Source organism: Macrobrachium rosenbergii, chromosome 3 (assembly GCF_040412425.1).
Source record: "Macrobrachium rosenbergii isolate ZJJX-2024 chromosome 3, ASM4041242v1, whole genome shotgun sequence".
In the NCBI taxonomy this organism is placed as follows: Eukaryota; Metazoa; Arthropoda; class Malacostraca; order Decapoda; family Palaemonidae; genus Macrobrachium; species Macrobrachium rosenbergii.
The window spans coordinates 88,874,971-88,889,863 of NC_089743.1; the positions used below are offsets into that span (position 1 = coordinate 88,874,971).

Genomic DNA, 14,893 nt, shown 5'->3' on the forward strand with positions numbered 1-14,893 from the left:
GAATAAATGATATAAAAAGGATTACGAGCACCAAGTTGAACCAGGAATTAAAAAAAAAATAAATAAATGTGCTACAGCTAACGTGATCAAAAGTTGTAGTACTGAAGGGTGACAGACGAAGTCTAAAAAAAAAAAATTAAGACAAAGACGTCTTGGAATCGTTAAGCACGTCATAAACAGGGAGAGGGGTTCTGACATGGCCATATGGGATGGGTGGAGGGGGAGGGGAGGAGGAAATGGGATGGAGGGCTAAGCAACGGTAAAGCATATATCGAACGAATGGCATTAACCAGCCAACATATTATATCAGAAATCCCTTTTTAAAGAAGAAAGGCCAAATTTTCAGCTAAATACAACACAGAGGAAATTCTCAGAGTTATACAAATTCCCAAACTAAGAAGAGCAACATATGGTACATCAATGACCATTTGCCATAAGAATATAAACTCTAAGAGAAAATTTTAATACAACTGGGAAAACCAAACTTGACTTAAAACATACACGTACAACAGATGCAGAAAAGTTAAGCCATTTAAAAACCATTATTCTTTCAAAATGACAAGTTCGAAGCACAGAAGACATTTACGAAAGAAAGCAAAAGTATAAGGCTGAGAGAAAGGTAAAACAAAATAAATAATACTAGCTACAGAAAAGTTGTTAAAAGGTCTCATGTTCAGCAAGGTGTTTCCTCCAAAGTACGTGGCTCCCAAGAAAAGAGAAGATAACGACCACCATTTCTACCAATGAATTAAAAGGGACCTGTACACAAAACCCCCACAGCACATACATACATACATACATACATACATATATATACATACATACATATATATATATATATATATATATATATATATATATATATATATATATATATATATATATATATACAATAAACTCTACTGTCAGTCATCTTACGTATTCAAGTGCAGTACTGTTTAACCTACTACATGAAACTTAAGTATTTAATAACAGTAAGTATGAAAACAAAAATGCTCCAAGCAACACACGGATGAATCAGCATATGTGTTTCAGCCCTAAACAAGTGTACTTGTGCTTCTGGATCTCAAAGTTCACTTCCCTCTCTATCAAGAGGGCACAAGTTCAAATCCTGGGTATAATGAGTGATTTGTGCACCGTCTGTGAAAACCCACTGTCACCACTCCTTGCAGGATGAAGAAGGTTAAGGGTGAACAAGAAAACGCCAGGTGCTGTCAGTAGATAAACGAACACCTTAACCATCTTCGGTACCATGGCCACAGGGCTAGCAACCTCATTCCGAAAACACTGTTTCGAAGAGAACGGGTAAAGCTTTCTGGAGCCTGTCCGTTAAGACATAATTAAGACATAATCTGGAGTGTACAACTACGTGAGACTTCAAACACACACACACACACACACATATATATACGTGTGTGTATATATATATATACACACATACACACACACACACACACACACACACACACACACACATATATATATATATATATATATATATATATATATATATATATATATATATATATATATATATATATATATATACATATGGGTATGAATGCGCGTGCGCGTGAATCTCAAAACTATAAAGCAAATACCCTGAAGACAGTCTTGAAAACCTCTCAAGTCGTTCCGTTGCTCGGAAAACAACACCACATGCTATCTATGACAAACGACTGCAAAAGCACGTAACTTCCTTCCGCCAGTAACGACAGCCAAAGTTGCATGCTCCACGGATAATTTTCGATCGACCCGTCAAACAATTCATGGAAATAAGGCTGCAAGTACACACACATACACACAAAATATAAAACTTATATAATTATGAAAGCGTAGCAGTAGAACATGGATCTCTGTGGCCTTGGAATCAAGACGTGATGTTGATTATTTACAACTACGAGAGAGAGAGAGAGAGAGAGAGAGAGAGAGAGAGAGAGAGAGAGAGAGACTTCTTCCAAATATGAAACCAAGAGAGCCACCGGAACATGAAAGGTAAACTTATGTTTGCAATGCCCTCTTATTCATGCCAACATGGCTCATCATACACATGACTTACAAATATACTTGTAAATACGATGTATTAAATAGGCATCCGTGGTTATGCATGCATAATGTGTGCATATAGAATATATGCTTACACATACACACTGCATATACATTTTACATATATAAATATATATATATATATATATATATATATATATATATATATATATATATATATATATATATATATATATATATATATATCCATTTTCATACGCTGATTATATAAGTTCTGGGAAATAAGAGAAAAATTGAATTAACTGAATCTCATATCGTACTGTAGTCAAAATAAAAAAAAAACACTTGACTGTGAAACACGAATAACTTGACCTCTCCAAAACCCCGAAACTGAAGAAGCTGAGCAAATTGGAAAATAACTAATGAATCAGTTTCATATCAAGATATGTAGTGTGAGAATAATGCAAGTCACTTTAACAATATACGACTGGGACAACAACAGGTTCATAAGTAAGGGATTTGTGGTTACAAAAAAATATATGAACGACTTCAAATCAGGATATTTTATGAGGAAACATCATGGAAGAACTTCATTATGATATGCCGTAATAACAATAACGCGTGAAACGGCTTTACATCAAGATATGTTGCTGGAAAATAACACATGAAATAACATTACATTAACTAAATACTGTGAGGTTTTCGATGACTCTGACATGGTTATCACTGGCAAATTGCATTAAAGTAATACATTTAAAGTATGGCAGACATTTAAACACAGTTTACCATATCGGATGGTCGGAAAAAGAAATTTATGGGAAAGCATTGATTTATGCTTCAAGCTAAACAAAAAACCCGCACACAATACGAAACACAATCACACACAAATTTCTCACGAGAATTTTGTACATTCGGTGTAAAACGATGGTAGATGGATTCTTCAACTGATAGTTCTTTTAATACCATATGAAGGCAGATGGCTCTCTCGACTGATGCTTTTGTTTACACTATACAATATTTTATGGTTTTCTTCACCAGAATGACCAGTCAACTAAAATCTAGCATCTCTACACTAGTTGCTTTTATCACAATCGAATCTTAGTTTCTTGTTCTAAAACACCTTCAAAATATGAAAAAAAACTGAACGTGTATGATCTTACCCCTAAGGTTTGCATAATGTAAATGTGCAGTGTATATCTCTCAGCAATGAATCAACCTTAATCATTCGTAACGGACAAAATTACTGTAGAAACAAAGAAATACAAAATAGAGATACGAATACAAGGTAGCCTATTAACACAGTTGCTTGGGCATGCTTATGGAAATATACACGATGACCCACTGAATGTCAGCATTTTTATGTATGTATACCTGTGTGAGCGAGGGATTCAAAATAGACACTGATATAAACATGAACATCTACAAATTTTATACACACTCAGGTGCAAAGAACGACATGTAAATGAGAAACGATACCTACAAAAGGCTCGAGAGCAATAAATTTACTCTAGTAGAACGAAAAACCTGTCAAACCCTTCAAGAAACCTAATATTTTCAGAGGGACAAACAGGCTATCTCTTGGGGCAAAGAGCCAGCATCACTGACATCTACACAGTCCATCTATCTTTTTATCTATGCTTCAAGCACTTTCGAATGTGCTTCTACAATATGGTACCTCCAACATTTTCAGGATGAACATTCACCACTACCAGAAATATGATCACTGTATTATCTCACGAACTGATGTGAAACTGAACCACTGGTGCAAGTCTGCACTTTTCGCATGGGAATATAACAAACGAGAACATTTTCTTATGTACATCCTACAAAACAAATTCATGGATCCACTGATTGAGTTTATATATGTTCCTCTCTCTTAGAGGAGGATTATGGCTACAATATAGAAACGAAGAGGGCGAAGAGATATACAGAGGAGGTTTTATGGGACAAGAGCCAACACTGGAGCTTAAAGGTCATTCAGCGCCGTAACGTGCGCCACGGATGGGCGTTACAATGGGGTCAATTTTTGGCAATTTAAAATGGACGTAATAACATTCAGTAATATCACTTCTGGTTCTGATAAGTAAGGTATCAACGATCAATTGATAACTAATGAGTCCAGAATACGTCCTCTGTGAACCTACATGGACATGAACACACTAAGGGGAGTTGCGGGAATTCTAATAAAGAAACTCAACAATCTGTACGTTTGCCAGGTGGCCACCCCTTTATTTCCTTACACAGGACAAAAGTCGATCTTCTGTTATCATTCTCATAACTCACAAAGTCTCAAGGTTTATTTTACCAGCACTCAACGCTTTATGGATGGGGAATTTACGTGGCATTATCATAAAACTGTTCAAACGGTACCATGCACGGAGGAAACGAGTTATTTCCAGGAATTAACTATGAAGATGGCTAGGCATCTGTCCCTCTGTCAATCCCCATCCCCCCCACCCCCCAACCAACCTTAAGTCAGACACTTTCAAGTCCACATAAACGGAGAGAAACCGGAACTAATGCCTCTCCTTATCTGGGACGAAGGACCCGAGAACCAATAATGATCAGAAAGAAAAGAAAGTTCAAAAGACCTGCGGTTAGGAGAGTGATGCCTTCTAACATCTGCTTAGGCCAGGGTCAATACACAGCCCTCCTCTATCTGCTAGTAAGCCTGGACCCTATGACTCCCTGCTGGCGTTGAGGAAATTCTGCACTTTAGGATGGAGAGACAAGATGTCAAAAGCAGACACTTCCGTACGTACCTTCAACCGGTCTCACCCCCTTCCGAAGGACAAATCTTTTACAGTACACCTGTATTACATCACATTCATCCCCCCTACATTGGCACGTGTTGCATAAATACATAGCAAATACACTCATATCACGCGTGGAATACATACATATCAGCGGGTACATAGCAGTTAACGACACTCGAGATACGCACCTGTGCAACCTGACCACCAAGATGGCACCGATAGGCATATGCATTCTGAAAGAAGAATTTTCACGGTGGCTATAGACCAACGCCGGGACAAGTCTGCTTTAAGATTACAATACAACGCACTGCACCAATATACTGCACCCTACACACGCCCTACGAGATCTAATGGCCAATTGCAAGCCAGGAAGAGAGAGAGAAACACAAAATCATACCAAGGTGACCACATCCTCGGCGCCAACCAGATGTTATCGAGTGGAGCATGATTAAAAAATAACCACGGGAAAAAGACGACGGTACAAGGAACGAATGTTGTCAGTGGGCGTGACTGCCAAGCACAGACGGGCCAATTTGCATGCAGTTACATCCCAAAGGCACAATCGGACAATGAGCGAGGTACAGAAATGAAGGATATGTTTTTAGTTACCTCTCCTCAGTCGCCCTCCGTCAGGTGCTCACCACGACTGGCAAGATGGTGGCGCTCAGAGCCCCGAGTCCCGGATGATGACGTCACAATATGGCTGGCCCCCAGCGTGGTTGCCGAAAGATTCTGACTTGCTAGCGAGTCACGAAAGAAATCAATGGGAATATCGCGAAGGAAGCTCTAGAGCCACTTCAAACATGCAAGAGAACAAAGCTCAACTAGATGGAAAAATATTCGTTAGCCCCGAAAAGCCAAAAATTACCCCTGAAGGAGAGAAATGTTTCATTAAAAACAGCATTTCCTCCACTCTACCTAAGATAATTTTGACCTTGCCATTTGTCTATTGATTGGGTAATATCCTCGGCTAAGGGACACAGCGGGAGGGACGAAATCCTCAAAAGCATAACTATGAGAGGTTGTAAACTTCGTGAGTGCAAAAGGAAAATGCCCAGGATAACACAGGCCACAGACAATAATCGATTTTGAAATGCTAAACAGCAACTCACCTCGTCGTTTCTGTGTGGGCTGTGCTGTGTGTGAGTTTGTGTGTGTGCTGGAGGAGCGAGGGGGCCAATCCGCGCATGGCGCTCCGGACACACGTAACGATTTTCTCCCCAACATCTATTTTTCATTATTTTATTTTCATTAGTTGATCATCGAGGTGGGACATAAATAGTCCCATTTCCACAAAAGAAAATGGCAATAAGTAAAGATTCTGCCACAGTATGACGTCGAATTACGAGATCCTCGGTTATGGATGTCGAAGACCAAGTCACTAATGGGTTTATCAAAATACAGTAATAAAAAAGGGGGGTTACCAACTCTCTCTCTCTCTCTCTCTCTCTCTCTCTCCGAAAATAAACCCCAATGGGCACGTCAACTGTTCGACGAGCATGGGGGAAATCCAGAACAGTACATCTCAAAGTAAAACAATGTGAAAAAATCTCTCTCTCTCTCTCTCTCTCTCTCTCTCTCTCTCTCTCTCTCTCTCTCTCTCTCCATGTTTCCGCGTACCTGCCTTTTTTTTAGTATTTATAGAAATACCTTAAATGTAAAAGCAGAAAGAAAATGATAAACGAAAAAGGTGTTTTAAAAAAACTCGTAAGTCAAGACCGTGATGTTAATAATGTTACCGGGAGGTAAGAGAGTTAAATAACAAAACTCTGGAGTCATTAGCAGCTTAAAATTTAAATACACTTTCATGCAACACGACCAAGAATTTGAATGAATATATTTTGTACATTCCTTATTCGCATTACTTGCATTATTGTCAATTTCCTCAAGTATACTGAAAACCTCCTGTAAGTATCCATTCCCTTCAATGAATAACACTGAATGATTACCACTCGATCTGAGTTCCAGAAGAAAGGAGGTCATTCCAAGATTCCAAAACCTCTAATGAAACCTTCACCTTGAACGATAATTATTTATATAAAATAATTCCATGGTGGTGTTATATCTGAGCTGCGAGACTCAATGTTGACTAGTGAATGAATGAAATGCTGACTCAAGAGTTCACCTGCTAGGTAATATCCGCATCTTACTGATAAACTTGAGGTGCCAGCGGCCTCTCGTTTAATTAATTGGCCTGTGTGCACTTTACAACTAATTGGTTTGCACTGGCTTTATGATAAAAGTGCTTTATATGGGCTCCAGCAATTTATTTTTTTCTTTTAAACTTTTTATTCATTTGGTTAATTTTGGTTTACAGTTAATTGGTTCATATGGACTTCACAATTAATTGGTTCATATCGACTTCATAATTAATTGGTTCATATGGACTTCCCAACTAACTGGTTCATATGGACTTCACAATTAATTGGTTCATATCGGCTTCACAATTAATTGGTTCATATGGACTTCCCAATTGGTTCATATGGACCTCACAATAAATTGGTTCATATCGACCTCACAATTAATTGGTTCATATGGACTTCCCAACTAACTGTTTCATATGGACTTCCCAGTGGTGGTTCATATGGACTTCCCAATTAATTGGTTCATATGGACTTCCCAATTAATTGGTCCATATGGACTTCCCAATTAATTGGTCCATATGGACTTCCCAATTAATTGGTTCATATGGACTTCCCAATAAATTGGTCCGTATGGACTTCCCAATTAATTGGTTTATATGGACTTCACAATAAATTGGTTCATATGGACTTTACAATTAATTGGTTTATATGGACCTCACAATTAATTGGTTCATATGGAGTTCAAAATTAATTGGTTCATATGGACTTCACAATAAATTTACATATGGAATTAGTTTACATGGACTTCACAATAAATTGGTTCATGTGGACTTTACAACTAATATGGACTTTACAATTAACTGGTTCATATGGACTTTACAATTAATTGGTTCATATGGACTTTACAAATAATTGGTTCACATGGACCTCACAATTAATTGGTTCATATGGACTTTACAATTAATTGGTTTATATAGACTTCACAATAAACTGGCTCATACGGACTTTACAATTAACTAGTTTATATGGCTTCACAATTAATTGGTTCATATGGACTTCACAAATTAGTTCATATAGACCGTTAAAACAAACTGGTGTAAAATTTACAAAGCTCGTGCTGTACGAACTTGATATAAATGTGGCTCGAACTCTCGTTTTCGCTTGGAAGGTTTTCCATCAAAATAATAAGCTAGAAGATAAAAAAAAAAAAAAACTTCGAAATCCGTCACTAGACTAATAAATGAAGAAATGAATGAGTATGACAAACACAATAATTGGATCAGTCGCTTGTATCTAAAGCGGCAGAAGAATTCTTGAAGATAATAAATAATACAAAGAATGATCGATGCGATTGCAAAATATGTGAACGGCAGAAAACGAACGGATCACGCACTTTATTGGTAACTAAGAATGAAACATGAATCACTGGGATATTCCCGGAAGCTGTTCATTTCATTTTTCTATAAAACGATAAACATTATCTAACGTAAATTGTATGGATTTATATCTAGAACAATTGCACTAAATATCTCTTCCTTATATACTGGGTGCATGCAAACATTTTTCCACTGATTACGTATTCATCTCTAATACAAAGCACATGTATATTTATAGGTATTCGGATAAATCATTTCCATTACGGATAACAAGTGAGTTACCTCTAATAAAGAAAACCTTCAAATGTACAAAAATAAAAAGGACAAAACATATCATCTGTAACAATCCACCAGAATCTATCCACTTGCGTCTCTTCAAGTTACTGGTTAATGATGCTTTGTTTGTACGAAAATTTCTGCTCAAAAACAGATTTTTTTTTTCCTTTTTAGCTTTCTTCCTTAATCGTCACCTAAGTCACAACCTAATTTTTGTTCTCCCTTTGGTTAGTTGCCTACCTTCATTCATATTCTACAATTCTTTCGAGACATAAGTGTGGCAAGACTTTGCATGGACTTCATCCTACATTCCTGACCTTTTCAACATTCTCTTTCCATAAATATGAAACAATGAGTGCGCCCTTGCTGAAGCCAGACCCGCTTATTTCCCAATACTCTCTTCTCCTCTCTTGCTTGCTTATTCTTTCTCTTTTTATCGATAATCTTGAGTGTACACCTTCCCCTATAAATACTTTTACGAGTAATCCAACGATCCATGCCATTTTTACAATCGCTTCTAAGACCATTTCTGTTGTACACAGTCTCTAATGGTTCTCTGGCAGCGCACCTGAATAAGCGAGAGCGGCCTGCAAGACAGTTTTTACCCATTTCTTAGTCTACTCTCCCCTTCAATCTTCCACATTTGTCTGATAGATCCCTCAACCCGAATTGCCAATTCATTACCTAAAATCCAGGAGTTTGATTGCGAAGCATTCTTTTCCTTCTCTCAGGCATCAGATTTCTACCAAACTCGTCTGGCTTGCAATACTACTCATCTTGTGGGGTGCTTTAATATTTGCTTCAGTTTCGAACAGAATGACTAACAGGCACTTATTCTGATCAACAACTATACCTTAACCTCTTTCCTCGGCCTAGTTCTCTCTCTCTCTCTCTCTCTCTCTCTCTCTCTCTCTCTCTCTCTCTCTCTCTCTCTCTCTCTCTCTCTGTGCTTTACAGGTGTTTTTCAACCACTGGCCCCATGAGCTTGAGGTCAAAGTTCTCTCAGTTCCTCATTGGATGGGTCGATAACGTACTCGGCTAGCACTCTCCTAGGCCCGCGTTCGATTCTCCGACCGGCCAATGAAGAATTAGAGGCTCGCTATAATGTGGTTTGGATTCCACAATAATCTGTAGGTCCCGTTGCTAGGTAACCAATTGGTTCTTGGCCACATAAAATAAGTCTAATCCTTCGGGCCAGCCCTAGGAAAGCTGTTAATCAGCTCAGTGGTGTGGTTAAATTATGGTATACTTAACTTTCCCCTTCTTCTGGGACACTTCCTACTATGTTTCATAGAAAACAGCAATCCGTATCGTCTCCTGTGCATTTTTCCCCTAACTTCTGTGACCCTCCTTCATAATTTGAACTCTCATAATGGCATTGGGTGTATACGCGAAAAGCCTAACATAAAAAAAAGTACATTTTTAATCCTCACTTTCCAACTCTCTCTTTGGTACAAAAAAATATTACTGCTGCAACAGCCATCCACTTTAATATTTTTTAATCAATACAAAAATAACAAACGCAGCCAAGTTCAACTGTTACTTAATAATGAACCTTCATTATAAGGATTATGAAAACGAAATCCAGAGTTCGGTATTATTCATCACCTTTAATAGACCACAGTACTACCAGACAAAATAAATTACTAAAGAGCGGACCTCGTATGCCGTTAAAACAATTCACGCCGGACACCCTCCAAGTATCAAAGAAACTGAAAGAGAGAACTGGCAGGAAAAAAAAGTACGCTAACCCACGTGATGACGTTATTCTCAAAGAACGAATTTTTCTTTCCCTTTTCGGGGGTGTATAACGAAGTTAGCGATTGCTTTTTGAGAAGTCCCTGGAAAACAACTCGGCTTTTAGCAGCCATCTCTCAGGTAAAAAAAAAAAAAAAGCGTCGAATTTTCTTCGGCGCGATCGAGTTTTCTGTACAGCCGCTACAGCGTATAATTAAGGCCACCGAAAATAGACCTATCTTTCGGTGGTCTCGGTATAATGCTGTATGAGCAGCGGTCCATAAAACTTCAACAACGGCCCGGTAGTGGCTTTTCCTATATCGTTGCCAGAAGCACGATTATGGCCCGCTTGAACCTTAAATAAAATAAAAACTACTGAGGCTAGAGGGCTGCAATTTGGTATGTTTGATGACTGGAGGGTGGATGATCAACATACCAATTTGCAGTCCTCTAGCCTCAGTAGTTTTTAAGATCTGAGGGCGGACAGTAAAAGTGCGGACAGAATAAAGTGCGGACGGACAGGCAATAGTTTTCTTGTACAGAATACTAAAAAGGGAAGAACATCCTTATTTTGCTAACATACATCGTTCTTTAGCAGATGATATTACTGAAGGTGGAATATCTTCAATGATATATATATATATATATATATATATATATATATATATATATATATATATATATATATATATATATATATATATATATATATATATATATATATATAATATATATATATATATATATATATATATATATATATATATATAATATATATATATAATATATATATATATATATATATATATATATATATATATATATATATATATATATATATATATATATATATATATATATATATATATATATATTTATATAGGTTACACTAAGCGCAAGGCTGCAAGTTATTAAATACCCAGTCAACAGAGAAATTTCACATAACAGACGTAACCACTGCAATGAAATTCAAAACGTCAATCGCGTGATCTCTGGCTATGGCTTAACAGGTTAGGGGAACATATCAAATCATTCCAGAAATTATTTTCATTTGATTTCATGACGACTATCACTGCACCACAAAATATTTAAATAGTTGGAGTCTTTGCCATGAGACGTATGCCTAAGTTAAAGACCACGTGATTAATGATGAGCAAAAAGAAACGATTGCATAGGGAATCCATGTCCCATGTCCAGCATTATAGACAGGTTCTCTCCAAATTATCCTTTCTACGCATAAACTGGCTTTTAAAGTCGGATCCTTTAACCATCAATACTTGAACCAAAAGCCATTTTTATCTGAGCAACACCATCTTCCTCCCTAAACCCTGATTAGTCGATGGCCATAGAAAGTTAAGCCTAAGCCAAGGGAATGGTGAAGAACCAAACTACAAGATCCCATATTTTAGCACTTTTGTGCATACTTTATATGAGTAAATAATGCACATACACACAGTCCGTTTGCCTATCTGTATATCTACATGCATACATTACTGGACTCGCATGCACATGGTCCATAGTTCGATCGCGTCTACCGCCCACAAGTCGATTTCGGAATGAATGTGTACTCCAGTCAGTTGGGGTCCAGAACAGGAAGTGGGCCTAGCAAACATCTAGAAGGCTTTACAACTCTGGCGTGACAAAATCTAAAAGTAAAAGACACATAAAAAATTATTTATATATATACACATAATGTGTGTGATTGTGAAAAAAAATGAGAGCCGAATGTCTTGTGAAAATTTCTCTGGAAGTGGTTTAGTCGTTCGGAAGCTCACGGTTTCCAAATAACATTCTTATAAGGTCGACTTATGAAAGAGAAAATTGTGAGGATAAAACTTTACTGGAATGCTATGTAATACAAAATAGACGAAGGGATACTCTCATCATTATTCACCTGAAGTAAAATTTACGATCAATACAAGTTTCAGTTGGAAAGGAAGGTACGAAAATGGGGCATTACATAAAATTAGAACTCGTGTTTCATCACATGGAAGTGGAAAAAGAAATGGAAGAGTTGTGTGACTGAGTTAAAGACCAGGAAGTGCATGGTAGTATTTATGGGCACAGTAAGGTAGGAAGGGAGTAAAATTAGTAAGCAGCCGGATAAGGATATATTTTAGTGAAAGAAAAAAAGTCTGGCGTCCAGTTCATAACGGAAGAGAAAATCTTACGTGGGTAAACCAGAGGACGGATAGCGAAGACAAGAAGAAAATGAGAGAGGAAAACAAGACATGTAATAAAAATAAAGGGAAAGGAGGCCAACAATAACTTAGGAGGAATAAGCAGTTCTACAGGGAAGCACATTTAGAGAGAAAGGTTAATGAGCAAATGGGTCTCTTGAATAAAAGAATCAAATAAAGATTCTGCCTGAAGCGAATTCAATCCTGGCACGAAGGCCTGTGTATTTTTTAAGGACCTGTTAAATTTGGGAGGTACAAGATAAGCAAAGCTGAATGATATATAAGACTGAAGACAGTTAATGCAAATTTCAGTATGCTTGTAAATGTTACTGTTGAAACTGTAAGGAAGGAAATTAAGAGATTAAAAGTTGGATATGCACAAGGAGTTGATGGGATTACAAGCGAGATGCAGTTGTAAGGTGGTGGTACTGTAACTGAGTGGCTGTCCAGGGGTTCTAACGAGTTAGTAAAAGGAATAACTGCTCTGCTGTAAAAAAAAAAAAAAAAAAAAAAAAAAAAAAAGTAAAGGTGATAAGAGACGAAAGTTAAGAATTACAAGGGTATAAATTATTTGGTACACTACAGAAGGTATACGGTGGGCTTCTAAAATATAAAGTAAGACTACAGACAGCAGGACTGACAGGTGATGAACAGTGTGAGCTTATATAAAGAAAAGGACGTATATGGATCAAGTGTTTACTATGAACAGACAGGCAATGTAGAGTGTATAAGATATATAGTATACCATATTATGGACGAGAGCAAGTTGAAGTTTTCATGATGGAAGCAAAGCGTGTGTTAAAGTATACAGATGAGAATAATTAGAACGGTGTAAGAAAAGTCTGGGACTAAGGTCTGTGGTGTCTCCATGGCTGTTCAATATCCTTATGGATTAAACTGTGTGAAATTTCAGAGAATGGACGGAAAGTATAAGTGCAAAATTGTGAGACGTGAAACTGATTCGCATTTAGTACGAGCGTAATGAAGAGGAATTACAGAGGTAGTGAATGAATTTGAAAGCGAGTGTAAGTTACCAAGAGTAAGGTTAAGGGCGTTAGCTGAAACCAAGGACAATACCTGTTAATTCCTATATAGCATTTGGAGATGAATATAACGGATGATGAGAGGATGAGATATAAGGTGAGTCACATGATGAACGAAACAAAACTCACTTTTATGAAATGGAATGTGAATGTTGTTTTAAAAAAATGAAGTTTTCAGAAGAGCATTTTCAGTAGCATATGAGGCATAAGAAGGAATGAAAGGGCAAGAAAAGTGAAAAATGTATAATGCATAAAGGTTAGGAAGAGAGCAAGACCTTAAGAAAAGTTAAGTATATCTTAGTTTAACCAGACCACTGAGCTGGTTAACAGCTCTCTAGGGCTGGCCAGAGGATTAGATTTATTTTTTGGCTAGAACAATTGGTTACCTAGCAACGGGACCTACAGCTTATTGGAATCGAACCACATTATAACGAAATGTTCTATCACCAGAAATCATTTCCTCTAATTCTTCATTGGCCGGTCGGAGAGTCGAACGCGGGACCAGCAGAGTGCTAGCTGAGAGCGATACCCACCCGTCCAATAAGGAACTAAGGGAGGTGTGTAATTCCATATAGGTGCAGGGAACGACTAATGCTGCGGAATTTTTCAGCATTTGAGGCTCAAATGCTGAAAAATTCCGTATGGAAGGCGGCAGCCAGTGTTGGTTCCGCTCTGGAGCCATTCCAAGTTATGGGAGATGGATTGATGATTAAAACATTACATGCTCACGTCTTTAAACGGAGAAATTTTCTGCATAAAATCGTAAAACGAAATCAGTTGCTGGCGTCAAGACCTTAAACAAAGAATATACCAGTGTATTCCAGCCTACAGGTCTATTCCGTAAAATATTATTATGTGGCGAAGGGAAATAAAAGGGCTGAACTGCTCAAATCCAACTTTGATGATAAATGAATGGAAAGAAATCCCTCATATGGACGCCATAAAAATCCAGAAAAATGTAAAAAAATTTACATTCCTCTCCCCCAATCTTACAAACAAGTGACAATAATCAGGAAACGGGTAAAAGAAAACAATTCCCTTCAAAGTAGTGGAGACGGTAGGCTGACTACTTCGGCAAACTCCTCCAAGTTCAAAAGTTACCGGCAGCTCTAAAGCTCACTGCGAATCATCTGTCTAGGAATTGACTGGCAATATGGGGAGTAGAATTCAAGAAGAAAGGAACAAACGATAGGAACAAACAAGACAAAACCTGCCCTGATATCTCGAGGTAATTTACGTTCTTGAGTCCCTGGTTCCATCCATCACAAAACGCCTCCGAAAATTTTAACTGGAAAACGATAAGTTCTCAAGCAAGACACAGGATCGAAGCTCGCATACACATTAAGACGGGAAGCCACATAAAGCTGGTCGACAAAATCGGAGAGGAACGGCTGAGCGTTATACGAAAATGTAGGCAAATGTGATGTGACAGCA

General features: G+C 37.6%; 1 protein-coding gene across 29 annotated transcripts in view; it reads right to left on the minus strand.

Moving 5' to 3' along the window:
- Nucleotides 1–5,656, minus strand: part of LOC136826963 (uncharacterized) — a 578,486-nt gene extending 572,830 nt beyond the window's left edge. For 28 of the 29 annotated variants that reach the window (XM_067084940.1, XM_067084928.1, XM_067084933.1 and 25 more), the window contains exon 1: nt 5,373–5,508. The gene's annotated coding sequence lies outside the window, so the exon portion shown is untranslated. Of the gene's footprint in view, nt 1–5,372 lie in introns of all 29 variants that reach the window. The other variant, XM_067084667.1, reaches the window with a different exon arrangement.
- Between the last annotated feature and the right edge of the window lie 9,237 nt (nt 5,657–14,893).